Below are 17,911 nucleotides of genomic sequence, written 5' to 3'. Positions count from 1 at the left end.
GGATGGAATTTCATTCCAATCAGGCCGGATCGGGTCAGAATATTCCGACTGACATGTTTACATCTGATAGGGCGTTTGTTCCAATTACTCGTGCCCGTGCAAACGTAGACTTGGTTCAATCTGCTGGATTCTCTTATATCGGAAACTTTTAACTAATTGGCTTAATGAACTGAACTCAGTTTGACTGTTTGCCTTCAGACGACTCTTGTTGTGATTTGGTGTGAAAATTAAATAAACAGAGTTGAATTGTATTTAAATGGCATTTGTAAAAGGAAGAGTTGTTGGTGAAGTAGAACAGAAAGAAAAGAAAATGAGCTACTTTAAAATCTGATATTTCTAAACTCCCAACACCAAAAAACACAGCAGAAATCCTCCTATAGAGAACTGTAAAAATGCCGTTGCTTCTGGTCATTGAATGCCGCTCTCTAAATCACACATCTGTCCCCTGGTTCCCTGTATCGATTAAATTATAGCGTGCTTTGCCTGAACGCTGACCAGCTGTGATATGTTTATGGGCGACGGTGGCACAGGAGTTAAGTGCTCGCCCCGTAATCGGAAGGTTGCAGGTTTGAGCCTTGCTCAGTCTGTTGCTGTCGTTGTGTCCTTGGGCAAGACACTTAACCCGCCTTGCCTGCTGGTGGTGGTCGGAGGGACCGGTGGCGCCTGTGCTCGGCACTCTTGCCTCTGTCAGTGCGCCCCAGGGCAGCTGTGGCTACATCGTAGCTCATCCCCACCAGTGTGTGTATGTGTGTGTGAATGGGTGAATGACTGATTATGTTGTAAAGCGCCTTGGGGGGTTCCAGGACTCTAGAAGGTGCTATATCAAATACAGGCCATTAACTAATTGGCTTAATGAACTGAACTCAGTTTGACTGTTACCATTTAAAAAAGTCCTGAAAGGGAAAATTTCGTATAACACAACGGCTGAGAGGTCTTCGTGTCCCCCAGTCACTTTTCCGACTCCTATAGTGGAAACACGGCTATTATAGTTGTAGTAGAAGCCATGTGACCTGGCCCAGTCAGGTGGTGTGTATGGCAAAAAGAAGAGGTCCCAGCACCGAGCCCTGGAGAACCCCTTGTGTGGAGCAGAAGTGTTGTCAAGCCAAGACCCACTGAATGACCGACCTGTACCAGTTTCCCACCTGGAGACGCTTCCCAGAGCTCCTAATTCCTGATAAGATAGACCAGCTAGCTGCATCCTGGTCAGCCAAACTCTGTTTATGTTGAGAAGTGCGGTCCAATCACATCACAGATCTTACTAATAGGTAGAATTAAAGAGATGAAAGGCTGGATTAAAATGTGTGTGAGAAGTGTTCAAATGCCAATCTGCTTCATGAAACTGAGAGTCAAAACATCTGCATTATTGTCTCTGCTGGTTTGCAGAAAGCGTGGGGGCACAAGCAGCTCACGGAGGGTCTGACCCACATTTACGTTTCTGATTCAGACTTTCGGCCACAACTCTCTCAGCCGGAGAACAGACGGCACGTCGCTGCACCGTGTGGTTTGCATCTGAAGGTGGCAAGATCATTGCCCAATGTTTTTCTCTCTTCTTCAGCTTCAGTCTTACAACATTTTCCTTTTGCTCTTGTCTTTCTCTTTTATATTTCTGCTGACAGTTAGCGTGTGAATTTCTGGATAGTTAAAAGTAGGCCTCGGCGAGACTTTCTCAGGGTGAAGATTGACCCAAAACAGCTCCTAGAAGCTAAATAACATTTTTCTACATTAGCAAGCGCCGTCCTCACTTCCTTCTTAAGTTTGTTTAGCAACTTTCCCACACGCTCCAGAGGACGGAGGGTTTTTAAAGGCTTTATTTGGTGTTTCTGTTTCACTACTCTGGAGCACAAATGCCTCAGATTAACTTCTAGTTATTCCAAATAAAACCAGTGTGGCTCAAAGGCACGATCGCAGTTAGAATCTCAACTTTATGGTTTCAATGTTTTACGATGTTATCATTTTTGCATCTTGTTTGTGTCTGATCTAATCGGCGTTGGAACAAGATCAAGGGCTGCATGGTGGAACAGTTGGTAGTGCTGTTGCAGCACAGAGGTTGCAGGTTTGAATCCCGGCTGCAGCCTTTCTTCATAGAGTTAACATATTCTTCTCATGCACGCACGGGTTTTCTCCGGATACTCCGGTTTCCTCCCACCGAGCCAAAAATGTGCATGCTAGGTTAATTAGAAACTCTAAATTGTCCCTATAGGGGTGAGTGAGTGACTGTCCCTGTGATGGACCTGTCCAGGGCGTCCCCCGCCTCTCACTTGACGACTGCTGGAGTTAGACATCAGCTCCCCGCAATCCTACAAAGGACAATGAATGAGTTTCTGCAGCAGCAACGGGAAGTAGATCACAGAAACGAGCTTTTCCTAGATCCAGTCCATGAGGTGTTACAGATGGTAAAACCAACAAGTCTGTAAGTTTGAAGAGAAACTCTCTGATCAGATTTGACAGATTATTGTCAAGGCTCTGAATTCATAAAAATTCTAAATAAAAATAAAAAATGAAATAAAATAAATAGAGTAAATAAAAAGCTTTAATTTTAATGTGGAAGTTAAAATGTTTAGAATCAGCTGACTGAAGGAAAATGTTGCAGTGTGACTTTTGTCCTTTAAGTGTTTCGCTTTAGCTCAGATCCAGGCATGCAGTTCCGGTGTGTGTGTGTGTGGGGGTGGGGGTGGGGGTGGTGGGGTTGGGGGGGGGATGTTACAAAACATTTAATATATTTACATATCTCTATATATGTGTGTGTGTGTACATACACACACATATATATATATGTGTGTGTGTGTGTGTGTGTGTGTGTGTGTGTATATACATATATACATACATACATATATATATATATATATATATGCCTATATATATATATATATGTGTGTGTGTGTGTGTGTGTACATATATATGTATATATATATACATACAAACACATATGCATGTCTGCATTTAAATAGATGTGTTGACACACACACACACATATATATATATATATATATATATATATACATACTGTATATATATATATATATATATATACATATATATATATATATATATATATATATACAGTATGTATATATATATATATATATATATACAGTATGTATATATATATATATATATATACATGAGAATGGGATGTTCATGTATTGGTTCATAATTCATGAAGCCCCTTTGATCAGCAGGTAGAGGTTTACCAACAGTGACCTGTGAAATCCTGAGGTACGTATCCATTTCTATGCTTGCATGACTTTGCTGCTCTGACTCTAGTTCCCCCTCCTGAGGTAAAGCACAGCTAATATGTTTGCTTCTGTCCTGCTGCTCTATCTGAACTAGAACAACAGAGCAGGATCGATGACGCACAAACCCACGAGCTCTACCAAACACTGTCATTGCCCTTTTTAATGCAGTTTTACTCCACAGCCTTTTTCATATCCAGACAGCTTCTGCTGAGAGTTGTGGTCCTGTGGTGATGCTAGCTGGCCTGCAGGTGAAACCCCCTCCATGTGCGATGGTAATCTCCTCTGCCTGCAGGGGCTGAAACACCGGCTCTGAGCTAAAAGGAAACCCTGCAGCCGCGGTGGGAAGTTTGAAGTGTTGGATGGTTCCCATGATAGCAAAGGCCATGCCTAACTAAACACACGCATGCCCTCAACACTGTTTAATCATCTCAGTAATACAAATGAGTAAGAAAGGCTTCAAGCATCAGAGAAACACGAGAGAAGACCTCAAGTAAGCAGAGGTTTGAAGAATATCCTGTTAAAGAGATGGGGTCTGAGAAATTTAGAAAAACGTGGAGCAAAGATGATGCATTTGGCCTTAAGTGGTTAAAACCGGGGAGATTTTGAATATTTCTGCTGAAGGATGTCGTGTTGGAAGCACCAACAAGCCAGTAGAACCCTCTGTGGACATTCTGATGATTCTTGTTTCTGTTCGCCGTCCTGCAGACGGCTTCAGAGCGCCCTGACCAGACCAACCCAGGCCACTTTGTTTTGCTCAGAATTGTTTTCAGGCCTCTGAACACAGAGGGTGGGAAACAGGGAGGGGGTGACAGCAGGATCTGATCCAGAGGAGGAGGGGTGGGGGGATAAAAACATCAACTTCTGGGGCACGTTGCTCAGTTCTGGATCGCTCTGGTGGCCCCAGACTTATCAGATTTCCTCATCTTCTGTGACTCCAAATATAAAACAGTTAAGAGCGAGAACTCCCATGGACTCTGTAATCTGTACTTGACTAGAAATCCCAGTCTGTCCGTGACACGGACGCTCCACAGGGGGTCTAAGCACTCAGCTATTTTCTATAGGGACTCAAGAGGGAGGGTGTTGTGTGAAGTGGGCGCCTCCCTCACCCGTGGTTGTGCGTGGGAGGGAGGTCATGGACCCACCCTCCCCGTGGATAGCAGTCTGACTGTGAGGGGGAGAAATAACAGGGTGAACAAGCCTGAGGGGAACGCTGTGCCACCACCCTCTAATCACAGCTGCCATGTGGACCCAACAGCAGAGCGCCGTAGTGAAACCTGGAGGTGGGACGCGTTCAGAGGCCGGGAGTCTGTTAGCACACAGAGAACGGCGTGAACACACCAAAGGGTCAGCTAAAGGGTTAACTGTGGCACCGAAATCTTGGTTTTGCACCGTTACAGAAAACCGAACAGGAAGTTCGATTCAGTTCGGTTTATTTACTCACGACTCAAGTCGTCTCAAGGCCCGTCAAGAAGAAAACACGCTTTTTAAACTGTGTACTGAGTTCAGGGCGTAATTCCAATTAGTTCAAAGTTTAGTTCAAAGCTGAAAAATAAAATATTGCTGCATTTATTATTTTTCTGCGTGAGAACATCTCACTTAACTAACTCAACGGTCAAACTCAACGAGAAACGTTTTTTTTACTCGTTATTTTTTAAGCATGATCGGTCACTCTGAGTGTTTTATGCAGGCGGAACAGGAAAATAGTCTCCTACACCTATCTCCTGCATTAGCTTGTGATAGAAAACAGATGGTGAAACTCTAGGATTAGAAAATCCTGACAGATCTACGTCACACTGTCACTAACATTCACCCATGTCGTGGCTGTTAGCCAATCAGAGGAGAGATGTCAGAATATAAAGGAACTAATAATGAGTAGCCTCCATATCTTTTCTGATCCCTTTTCCTGCTACTGACTCTTACTTCCTGAAACAGGAGCGCCAGAGCTTCTTTCCCTCAAAGATCGACTCACAAGGCATTTATTTATTCTAGAGACCTCTACAGATGTACAGAAAACGTTTGTGAACTTGTTTTATTTGAGAAGCCCGTGAGATTAGCTAGACTAACAACTTTTACTAACGGCCCTTTTCACCAGTGTGGCAGCTCTTGGTCACCGTGGCACGCCTCCATGTGGTTCCAAGGCTTTCCCCTAGTGAACTTACTTCACTGTGGATCCAAGCGTACTGCATTGGGCCAAAAACCTGACATCAAAAGATAATCATCTCTGATTGGCCTTGGGGGCGCTCCGGTTTCAGGACGTTCAACTGTTCTCTTATTGTTGTTTTTAGCAGGAATTTTTATCCTTGATTATTTATGCCATGTTTTACGTATTTCACCCATCGACAATGGGTTTCCACAGACTCCAATAACACGTTTTTGAGGACAAATGGGAGGTGGCCACCACCGCCATTTTGACCGTGTCACAGGTTCCGTCAAGCCCAGACAATTCCACAAAAGGGAAGAGAGGAGGAGCTGAGGGTGGGGCTGTAAGGCTGGGATCAACTGACGACACCCGGTCGAACTACCTACAAGCTAACCTGAAGCTAACCCAAAGCTAACGCGGAGGTGGGAGATAAGCTAACAGAGGTAGCAACCTAGCTAAAACCGGAGTTAACTGTGCACAACACCAGAGCTTCTGAGCCAGAGATACGCCGGGCTGACCGCTGGGTAAAACCGGGTGGAACACAGAGGTCTCACGAGAGCGCCACAAGCCGGCAGCCCGCGCAGCAGACAGGCGCCGAGCTGCCGCTGAGGGGAGGGTACCATACCGATAGTTGGAACCCAGCTCCACCAACATGTTATATTTCAACCCATGTGCTAAAGTGCAGCATTATGTTAAATGCACTGGGTTTTACCCTATTACATTTAAATTTCATGGTTAAACAGTACATGTTAAAATCTAAGCTCAGCTCGGCAGTGACCTAAAATACATAAATATAATTTTACTTATACCGAAAAAAATGAAGTGGAGACTCCTTGGATGCTCTATTAGTGCAATTAATGCCACAGCAAGTCATTTTGTCCAACAATTGCACAAAAAATGTCCAAAACAGAATACACACACACAGAGACTCAAAATCCCGGAACCGTTTCCAAGCCAGACCGAGGCTCTACTGAGGCCTTTCCACGGAGCTAGCTCTGTGGTCACGTGGGTCGGATGCTCATTAATTATACAGAATTTTAGGCTTTTAATACACTTAAACAGAAGAGTGAGAAAAAAAATTCACCCCCCTCAGAGTTGTCATGAGTGTAAACTAGATCATTTAAACCAAAAACATGTTTTGGAACCAGGCTGTAAACATGTTTATTTCTGCTGTGAAATTGGTATTTTTAACATGGGAGTCAATGAGGATTTGCTCGCTTCTGACACCAGCCCCTAGTGGATGAGGGTGGAACTGCAATTTTTGGTACTTCCGGGTTTGACTCAATTTTTGAGCTGCATTGTGGGGGCTTGATTTCGCCTGATTTTCATGCTTGCGTTGTGTTTCGTTGAATTGTTCAAGCATTTGGCTCTTTTATGTACAGCACTTTGGTTAGCTGCCATGCTATTTTGAAACTGTGATTTATAAAAAAATTGGTATGGTATGGTATGCTAATGCAACTAATGCTAACGTGCTCTACTGTTTCCTGGACGGTAAACCAACAACAGCCTTACGCCGCCGAGAGTCAAGATGGGTGAGTCCATGAATGCTAACTCATAGCATGACATAGATCTGACTGGCTTTGCTAATCTGAGCTTCTCACCGTCTATTTTGTATCCGCAGCTAATGCAGGAAATAGGCGTAGAAGACTATTTTCATGTTTAGCCTAAAGCTGGGCGGACACTGTGCGACTTTTTCACCCGTAGCACTCAGCTTCAGCTCAAACTGTACGACTTCCTCTCAGGGCAGATCTCACGAGCCATGTGCTCACACTTTACGTCTGGTAGCAACACGTCGGCCCTAGAAAATATGCTAAAAATAGCAGTTTTTACACAACACGTCAGACTTTTTTGTCTTGCCTGTTGTCCTTCGGGAGTGCTGCAGGAGGACACATGGGGATTTATGGGGGTTGGATGAGGAAAACGACATAAAGTAAATGCGTGTTATGTGATCAGTTTAATTTGACATGAACACGACAAACACGTAGGGTAGGAGGGATCGGGAGATTGACAGGCGGATCAGCTCAGCGTCTGCAGTGATGCGGACGCTGAGCTGATCTGTCGTGGTGAAGAGGGAGCTGAGCCAGAAAGCCAGGCTCTCGATTTACCGGTCGATCTACGTCCCAATCCTCACCTATGGTCATGAGCTTTGGGTAATGACCGAAAGAACGAGATCGCGGATGCAAGCGGCCGAAATGAGTTTCCTCCGTAGGGTGGCCGGGCTCAGCCTTAGAGATAGGGTGAGGAGCTCGGACATTCGGGAGGGACTCGGAGTAGAACCGCTGCTCCTCCGGATCGAAAGGAGTCAGTTGAGGTGGTTTGGACATCTGTTCAGGATGCCTCCTGGACGCCTCCCTGGGGAGGTGTTTCGGGCATGTCCTGCCGGCAGGAGGCCCCCGGGTCGACCCAGGACACGTTGGAGAGATTACATCTCCAATCTGGTCCGGGAACGCCTTGGGGTCCTGCCGGAGGAGCTGGTGGAGGTGGCCGGGGAGAGGACGGTCTGGAGCTCCCTAGTTGGGATGCTGCCCCCGCGACCCGGACCCGGATAAGCGGAGGAAGACGACAACGACACCAAACACGCTTTCTTGACAATCTTTGTGAGTAAAAAAACGTGTAGAAATAAAAACGAACAGCGTGTGTTATTAGGGAAATAGCGGGCGAGCAGTGTTGATGCATGATTGCGCATGCGCCGTGAGCGGTTCTGGTACTTTTTGGGTCGCAGCTGCTCGCAGCGCCGCTTCAACAGTGCAATACCCTCACGAGGGACGAGCAAACTATCAAACAAGCCAGAGTCCGTGTGAGCTCACGACTGCTGATCAGTAGCTGGTCACGTGGTGTGAATCGCCTCTCGTAACCCCCTGTGCACTACACGACGCTCAGCGCAAAACTCGCCCCGATCTTGTGGATTCTCGCACGAGTGGAAAATCTGCTCAAAAAAGTGAAAAAGCCGCACAGTGTACGCCCGGCTTAAGTGATCTTTCACTATTATTTTCTAATCGTTGTTCACAGTAACCAGGCTAAGACATTTTGGCTAATTGTTAACATGACAAGCTAACTTGTCTCACCGTTAAACACTTATCCGCGTCGGGGGGGGGGGGGGGGGGGGGGGGGGTCTAATTCTTCCAACTCATAACCCGTAAACTCCGAGTCCTAACGGAACCGGAAGCGTGTCTATGCTTGTTTAGGTCTGTGGTGAAAACTGATCTCAGGTCATTTCTATGTCTCTGTTTCTGTTTTCAATCATCTACGAGCAGATCTGCCGGAGCTGCCACTTTCACTGCCCTGCCTGCTGATCTGGCCTAGCTTGATGTCTAACATGTGTGCCTGAACAAAAACACACGTTCTTGAAAACCTCACTGGCTGGATTTGTTCCATTTCATCATGGAAAGTGAGGTGAGATGGAGCCTTGACCCGAAACAGATCCCTGAGATTGAAACATCTCTTACGTGCCCTTCAATTGTGGTCGGAGGAAATGTTTCACCGACGGGGAGACTTGGTCTGTTTCACCTCTGTCGTGCATGAACTCTTTCATAAAGTCAGGTGCTTCGAAAGATGAAAACAATCAAAAATCTTTTACAAAGCTTGAGCTCCACAAAAGAAAGAATTCAAAAGCAAAGACGTAGATCCTGTTCAGCCGGTGCAACGTGTGAGGGATTTGGTTACGGTGTGATCCGGGATTTAGAGCGAGGGCGGAAGCTCGGCTTTTAAACCACCTGTATCTGTTAGCGCTTAAGGAGAGCTCAGCATTTCTCCTGACTCACAGAGGCTCACGTCTTCATCAGCATTAGGCCCTGCTGTTGACACGTTCACACTTTCTAACACGTTAGAGGTCACAGCTGAACGGACTCCTCTGGTTTCCTGCAGCCGTGTGTGAACCTGAGAAGATCAGAGCCGAGAGAGGCCTCGGCATGTCAGCGGGAATTCACGTTTACGCATGAGATTGTCCGTCCAGCCATGTTTTCACTGAGCCGGAACGCGTGCTGTGTCAGCTAAAAGACGCATGTAGCGTTCAAATTTAGCCCAAAGACAAGGCTGCCAGTTCAGGGAATTAAAAGATAAAATAGGAAAAGTCTTAATAAAAGATGTTAAAGAAGTCGGTGAACTAAAAGCACAACAGGAGGTTTAGGATTAGCAGTGAAGGCAACCTTAAACACAGGCAAAAACATTATCAGCTGCTCTTTTTGACCTTTCTGCTGCAGGCCCATAAATCTGAATAAGATTAAATCCATCCTGGAACCAACTGGCTGTGGAGCAGAGACTGAGGAGAGCTGAAGAAGTGCTGCGCAGAGCTAGCCTAGAGAGGTAAACTGTAGCCGAGGCAGAAGGTCTGCAGGTCGGTCTGCGCTCCATTATAGCCTCAGCAGGTCTACCATTGGCCTGGACAGCTCTAGGTTGGGCCAATCACAGCGCTCCATGTTTGTAGAAAGCTGTTTGGTGGCCTTAGTACTAGATCTGCAATAGAGAAAAACTACAAAGATGGCGTCAGCTCAGGACTTGAGCTAGTTTGAAATAGCTTTGGCATCCAGTTTGGATTCTTCTTCTTCGACTGTGTATGATCGGTCCCAGCGCTGTCCAATTGCATGCAGAGACAGTTTGAAAGACAACTGGGTCAAGGCCAGTCTATACATTCACACGTATCGGACGTACAGGAACAGGTGAATCAGTGAGACGGTCAAGCGTGGTTCAGGTGGGTGGAGTTAAGGCTGACGGAGCCGGGCTGAAAGAGAAGGTCTGGGGATCTGAGGGGGAAAACGAAAACGTGAACAATAAACCAGAAGACGAGAGTTTGTTTGGGACGAAAACAGAAACGTCTTCAAGGATGGGCGATGCTTTACGAACCAGTCTACGTTACCGTGCAGTAAACACAACTTACCGAATATTCACTTTGTTTAATTGCTCGAGTTATTCCTCAATCTAATTCCAAATCTGCGTGGCCATAATCCAGTACCTCATATTTAATCTGACCACATTTTTACTCAGTTCTCAGCACAACCAGTTTTCCGTACAGAAGCAGAACTTTGAGACCATTTTACTGACCCAAACGTTCTGGACTTCCCTTCCTGTTTTCTTTATCAGATCCGTTAGAACAACGCTAAAGCCTGACGAAAGCAAACATGTCCATCGTAACCCTGCTCCTCTTTTTTTCCCACACTCAGAAAATGAAAATTGTTCTATCTATGACATCAATGAGCTCTCACGCGTGGTCGTAAACGATCGTGTAAACAGCATTAAGTCATTACAGCTACAGGCGAGGCTTGTCGGAACCCGCCTCCCTGTTGTCACGGTTACTTATTATGACTACTGTACGCCAGCGACGGATGGAAACGCCTACGGCTTTCAGTCAAAGCTGCTGAAACTCTTGTTTCATGTTCTAAACACACTTACGCGATTCTCATGAAGGGTTTGGGTTAAAACATGCATGTTTATGTGTTTATCTGAGCATGCACACACACACATACACACACACATAGGTCAGGGCTGAGTGTGCAGGTGACCTGGACCTCCCATCATCTTCAGGAAGCAGAAAAGGAAGCTGCTGTCAGCAGGACGCTTTAGCAGCTCGAGGACTTTACACAACGCTGAAAACAGATTTAACAGAAAACACGATTGAGGACAAGTGAGGTAAAACTTTTATGGGGTGCCTTTTGAAAAGTCCTTCAGAATTAAACAACAAAATGTTGGGTTAAAGGGCTCTAGGCCTTTGCTGCTGCACTTGCTTGTCCCCATTCAGGAGATGCTTGGACACGAAAGGGTTAAGATAAATGGGAGTTTGTTGTTCAAAGTCATGTTTTCACCACTCTATTAATACATGTTAATTATGCCAACTAAATATTTAGTTAGTGAAGAAAATATTTAGTTTGGAGTTAAATAACTGTTTTACAAAATAAATATTTAGTTGTAAAACTAAACATTTATGTATTACCTAAATATTTATTTTTCAAACTACTTATTTATGTCCGAGCTAAACATTTAGTTTGAAAAACAAATATTTACTTTGGAAAAACAATTTAAATCTGACCAAAATATTTATTATCGAAAATAAATATTTTATTAGGAGCTAAATATTTAGTTCATATACTAAACATTTTATTTTGCAAAATAATTTTTTTGTTTGGGAAATGTAGGTCTTGCCTAAATATTTAGTGTGAGGCTAATATTTAGCTCACAAACTAAACATTTATTTTGCTAAATAAATGTTTAGTTTGGTAAATAAACATTTATGTCTGACTTAAAATAAATATTTTGTTTATAAATTAAACATTTTGCTCCAAACTAAATATTACAATCCGAGCAAAAGGTTTGGTATGTAAATGAAATATTTAGTTTGGAAAATAAATCTGACCTAAAATAGTTAGTTTCAAAAGTAAGTATTTATTTAGGAAAATAAATATTCAGCTCCAAAATAAATATCTAGCTTGCTAACTACATATTTAGTTGGAGACTTTAACATTAATAAATGTGTGAATGGCATGGTAAAAATGTGATTTTTCCAGATTAAATAACCAAAAATATTGTTGAATTCTGACGTTACAAACGGCACCGCGGGGTATTTCTGAAGCTTAAACAAAGAGTTGTGTCATCGCTGACCATTACACTGTGATCAGTGAAATGATGCTAATGCTCTCAGCTACCATCACGCCCAAAGTGAGCTGTAAATCTGACTGTTCTGTGTTTACTGATGCCAGTCAGCCGTGGCAGCCATCTTGAACTAGGTTGACTTGGCGTTTTAATTTGGTGTAGAAGAATATTTTTCATGTTTTCGTTCCAGTATATCGTGAGATGTTTTGCTAATGCTAGCATCAGACTAGCACAAGCACACTCAGGCAAAGGCACAGAAACTGTTGCCTAGCAACAACATGCATTTCCTAGTGTTTCTCTTTCAGCAGGACTTTATCAGACCCAGCAACAGAGCCCGCTTATGCCAGCCACCTTATCTGAAGAACATCTCACACCGTGCATGCAACGTGCACGTTCTTCCCCTTGGATGTGATACAACCCATCTGAGCCCAGCTGCAACTCGTCCTCCTGCTTCCAGAGCAAACGGCCTTGCTTCAACGTAAACAGGAGGAAAACGACCGGAGCAGGCTCAAGTTGAACCCGGATGAGACAAATGAAAACTGTTTGGACTTTTGATCGGTCCTCCCTGCACCTGTGTGCTCCTGCTGTCCAGGGATGTCAGAGGTCAGGGCCGACCAGAAATAGAGACACCAGGTGGGATTACTGGTGAGAGGAATGCACCCGTCAGCGTTGGACCTGGTGGGTGGGAAACCCTCCTGGAATGTGGGACCGGTCGGGATGTTTTCTGAAGAGTTTCCTTCAGCAAGAACCGACCACATGAAGACCCCTCTGAGTCCTTTTTCCTGTTTTAACGCTGGCTTCACAGACGGGGAGAGGGTGGGAGCCAAGAACGTTGATGCAACCACACACCATCTCACAGCCTGCTCTCTTCCTTCATCTGGTTGATCCTTCTCATCTTTGCTCGCGAACACATGCCACCCATTTGTACCCCCTCCCGTTAAAAAAAGATCAGAAAACGGATTCTTTTGACCACAATCCACGTTTGCAGTGAGCGACGCTCCGTACCAGATGCCTGTACGCTTTGGGCATGGTTGCCGTGGCGGTCCACACCTACATCGCTCCCTCTAATCTTATCTCGGTTCCACAAAGCTTCTGTTTTATGTGTTTTTCATTCTTTCATTCACACAGACACCCGTGCATCACGGGCCCCATCTGCTCCCGTCTTTTCCCAGATTAAACATGCTTTCATTAACAAACTGAATCCGTTTGCTGGGAACGAATAATTGAATTAAACAGTCTTCCTGTTTGTTGTTGTCAGAGGGATGTTGATGGATTATGGTGACCCCGCTCTAATGTTGCACACTCAAGTCCCCCCGGGTCTGACCCAGGGGCTGTACTGGGACCAGTTGTTGTACTGGGACCCTCCTGCAGCAGGGTCGGACCATGTGACTCTGCCACTTGCTTCAGGTGTCAGATAATAATTTATTACCATACTTTAATGTCCCAGCAGCAGCTCCGACAAATGTTAAACATAAGAAAAAGCCAGAATATGCAAACGTTGTTTTTACTGTGTGGAACACCAGAAGCTAGACTGACCCATAATCCTGTCTAATCTAATCCAGTCATCTCATGTTTTTGTTTTTTCTGCAGATAAAAACATCCCCTCTTCTCTGGAGCCGTCCTGTAAACCAGACTTTCCCGCATCTCTCTGTCGTGCGCTGCTTGCTTCTCGTTGAGACAAGCTGCAACACGCAGCTGAAGCTACTTTTACAGTATGGTCGCCCGCCATGAGGGGTAAAGCAGGATGTTCAGCAGCTCCACCAGGGCTTTAATGTGGGCCACTCAATCTGTGCATCTCCTACGGTGGACTCTGCAGGCAGAGCTACAGCCCCCCCTTGTTACCCCGTTACCTTGCTGGCTGTCTGTCACGCTTTAAAGCCCAACATGGCTGTTGTCTCCACCCATCCACGTGCCTGGAGTCGCATCATCACACACACCTATGATGTTAGTTAGTTAGTTAGTTAGTTAGTTAGTTAGTTAGTTAGTTAGTTAGTTAGTTAGTTAGTTAGTTAGTTAGTTAGTTAGTGGGTCGGTCTGTCAGTTAGTTAGTTAGTTAGTTAGTTAGTTAGTTAGTTAGTTAGTTAGTTAGTTAGTTAGTTAGTGGGTCGGTCTGTCAGTTAGTTAGTTAGTTAGTTAGTTAGTTAGTTAGTTAGTTAGTTAGTTCGTGGGTCGGTCGGTCTGTCAGTTAGTTAGTTAGTGGGTCGGTCTGTCAGTTACTTAGTTAGTTAGTTAGTTAGTTAGTTAGTTAGTTAGTTAGTTAGTTAGTTAGTTAGTTAGTTAGTTAGTTAGTTAGTTAGTTCGTGGGTCGGTCGGTCTGTCAGTTAGTTAGTTAGTGGGTCGGTCTGTCAGTTAGTTAGTTAGTTAGTTAGTTAGTTAGTTAGTTAGTGGGTTGGTCTGTCAGTTAGTTAGTTAGTTAGTTAGTTAGTGGGTCGGTCTGTCGGTTAGTTAGTAAGTTAGTTAGTTAGTTAGTTAGTTAGTTAGTAGGTTGGTCTTTCGGTCGTCGGTCAGTCTGTAAGTTAGTTAGTTAGTTAGTTAGTTAGTTAGTTAGTTGGTTAGTTAGTGGGTTGGTTGGTTGGTTGGTCAGTCAGTCAGTTAGTTAGTTAGTGGGTTGGTGGTCAGTTAGTTAGTTAGTAGGTTGGTCTGTCGGTCGTCGGTCAGTCAGTTAGTTAGTTAGTTAGTTAGTAGGTTGGTCTGTCGGTCGTCGGTCGGTCAGTTAGTTAGTTAGTTGGTTAGTTAGTGGGTTGGTTGGTCAGTCAGTCAGTTAGTTAGTTAGTGGGTTGGTGGTCAGTCGGTTAGTTAGTTAGTTAGTTAGTTAGTTAGTTAGTTAGTTAGTTAGTTAGTTAGTTAGATCCTAGATTTCTTACCAGATTTTAGTTGCTGTCTGAAATGACTTGTTTAAAAATGATTTTTTCACAGTTTTATTGCTACATTTGATTTGTTTATTTCTCATTTATACAGTTTTACATTTGTTGTTGTTTTTACACCAGAGAAGAAGAAGAAGAAAGTATAATTTCTATAGCACCTCTCAAGATAAAAATCATGAGGCACTTCACACAAACAAAAAATGTAAAAATATAAAAAATAATTTAGAAAATAGTTAAAAATATATTAAAATGAGCAAAAAATAGACAATTGTGATTAAAAATTGTTAAGAAAGAGAGAGAGTGAACAGGAAAGAGGGAAATCAGTGGATCCTGAGGAAGGTGGAATAGGTGGGGAGAGCAGAATAAAGAGAGAGTGGTGAAGAAGGTCATACAAAAGCCAGCTTGAACAAGTGAGTCTTCAGCTGCTTTTTAAAGGAGACCCCTGAGTCCACTGATCTCAGGCTCAGGGGGAGAGAGGTCCAGAGTCTGGGGGCCACAGCAGCAAATGATCTGTCACCTTTGACCTTTAGCCTGGTGCTGCACAACCAGAGACACGTAGTCATTATAAAGGCCTGCTTAGCTGCACACTTCATCTTATCTGACCAGGCTGCTCTGGGTGCTCACCACCCATTTTGTTTTTGTTTTTAATTCGACTTTTTATTTACTGCACAGGCTCTTATTCCTCGCTGCTTTTTTGCCAACATCTCTTCACATTAAACAATGTTTCTATTATTTAACTCATCTCTGCACCGGGAGAGTCAGACAGTAACGTTTGGGCCATCACAAGGGAGGTTACTGTGGAAAGCAGAAAGTCACCACTGGTGTTAGAGCGCCCTCTAGGGTCTGAAGGGAGTAAGTTGGATGAATGAACAGAAACAGATGATGCACTTGTAAAACATCTTTCTGAGTCAGGAAACTCCACACTGTTTTACTCTGAATCAGTCACTCTGGTGGTGATGAGCCACGGCCGACGGAGGTGAGGCCGCCATGCACAGGCACCACCGGTCCCTCCGACCACCACCAGCAGAAGAGGAGGGTGAAGTGTCAGGCCCAAGGACACAACGACTGACACACATAGAGCCTGGGTTCAAACCAGCAACCAACCCGTTAACAGCACAAACTCCTACCCCCTGAGCCGCCGCCACCCCAGTCTTTAACTGGATGTTCTCCCCTCACCACTCCTAGATAGCCAGAGGGGACATAACCGTGTTTTTACCTGGAGCTAATCTCTGGTCATCCCAGATTAAAACTGTTCTTGTTGCCTTTTATGGGATTTTAACGATAAAGTGGTTTGTGTCTTTTGCCATGTTTCAAAACTAAATGGAGAGTGAACATTTTAAAGGATGTGTTTTAAATGTTGCATCTGTTATAGTTCTGTGGTCAATAAAAGTATGCTCATGAAGTTCTTGGCTCTAAATCACATAAAGAGATTTCAGCTGTTCTTTCCTTGACGGCTTCAGGACCTTCCAGAATGAGCCGTTTCAAGACTCTATCTAAAACAAGCTGGAATTGGCCACGCCCCCACTGCTATAAGCTGAGAAGCTCCCATCTCTGGGAGGGGGTGAGAGTAGAGCTGCTTTTTGGCACATGATGTCAAAGACCAGTCTTAAAAGTAGTCACACGTAGATGAAACTAGAACATTTTGATTATGGCATAATTCAACTTTAAGGGTGAAACTAATCTATGAGACAGACTCATTCCAGGCTAATCCAGATATTCCAGCCTTTATTTGTTATGACTGTGATGATTGTGGCTGACAGCCACATTCAAACCCTCGGACAATCAGAATATTGTGAAAAGGTTCAATTTTCTAGACTCAAGGTGTCTCACTCTGATCAGCTGATGAATCTAGAACACCTGCAGAGGGTTCCTGAGCCTTTAGATGGTCTCTCAGTCTGAGCTGGATTACTGACATAGATGCACCAGATTCTAGTTTTTACTGTTTCACTTGTAAATGGAATGACAGTAATAAACATTATTTAAGCATTTGTTGCATAATTCAAAGTCTATAATTGCATTTAGACCATCTGAGTTTTATATTTTTATCCTGAAGAATAAAATGCCCGAAGAATGAGTAAAACATTTTGGCGAATGATCCTGACCCCTGTTGTCAAACATAAAGGTTAAACTCTTATAAACTAATCTAACTTTTTAATTCTCTGATTTTCAGACACTTTTATTCACATGGTGCTCACATGTAGCTTTTTCATAACTGAATGTCCAGCAAATTCTAGTTCCCTCGTTTTATACGAGAATGCCAAAGAGCCTAAATGGAAAACGGCCTGGAACCCCCCAAGGCGCTTTACAACACAATCATTCACAAACACATTCACACGCATTTTTAACTGTTTTATCTATCTGGAGACAAAGCTGAAAGCAGAATTCTGAAAAACAAGACTTAGAAAATCAACACAGTGCCGAAGCTGGACTGGTGTTTGCAGAGAGCTGCGGCTGAATGATCAAACTACCCCAGAAAAAGTTTAACTCTTTATGAAGCATTAAATATTTTTAACTGAACGGTTCAATGATTCATCCATCCATTTCAGCCTCTTCTCTGGGATCGGGTCGCGGGGGCAGTAGCCTAAGCCGAGAGGCCCAGATTTCCCTCTCCCCAGCCACTTGGGTCAACTCCTTCGGGGGAATCCTAAGGCGTTCCCTGGCCAGGTGAGAGACATAGTCCCTCCACCGTGTCCTGGGTCTCCTTTTAGGCCTCCTCCCAGTTGGACGTGCCCGGAAAACCTCACCAGGGAGGCGTCCTGACCAGATGCCCGAGCCACCTCAACTGGCTCCTCTCGATGTGGAGGAGCAGCGGGTCTACTCCGAACCCCTCCCGGATGACCGAGCTCCTCACCCTATCTCTAACGGAGAGCCCAGCCTCTCTGCTGAGAAAACTAATTTCAGCCGATTGTTTCGGTCATTACCCAAAGCTCATGACCATAGGTGAGGGTAGGAACGTAGATCCACCGGTAAATCGAGAGCTTCGCCTTCTGACTCAGCTCTCTCTTCACCACGACCGACCGGTACAATGCCCGCATCACTGCAGAAGCAGAACCAATCCTCCTGTCCATCTCACACTCCAGCTTTCCCTCACT

At 44.4% G+C, this 17,911-nt stretch overlaps 1 long non-coding RNA gene across 1 annotated transcript; it reads left to right on the top strand.

Annotated features, from left to right (window-relative positions):
* The first annotated feature begins 6,349 nt into the window (after nt 1-6,349).
* On the top strand, nt 6,350-16,221 carry LOC129166940 (uncharacterized). Its single transcript, XR_008565849.2, has 3 exons — nt 6,350-6,908; nt 8,631-8,769; nt 13,546-16,221. It is a non-coding gene; the product is annotated as an uncharacterized lncRNA (long non-coding RNA).
* Nucleotides 16,222-17,911: the final 1,690 nt, after the last annotated feature.

Source organism: Nothobranchius furzeri, chromosome 12 (genome assembly GCF_043380555.1).
Source record: "Nothobranchius furzeri strain GRZ-AD chromosome 12, NfurGRZ-RIMD1, whole genome shotgun sequence".
NCBI lineage: Eukaryota > Metazoa > Chordata > Actinopteri > Cyprinodontiformes > Nothobranchiidae > Nothobranchius > Nothobranchius furzeri.
Note: the sequence above shows the minus strand (reverse complement) of the source record. Positions and strands in the feature narration are given on the sequence as shown.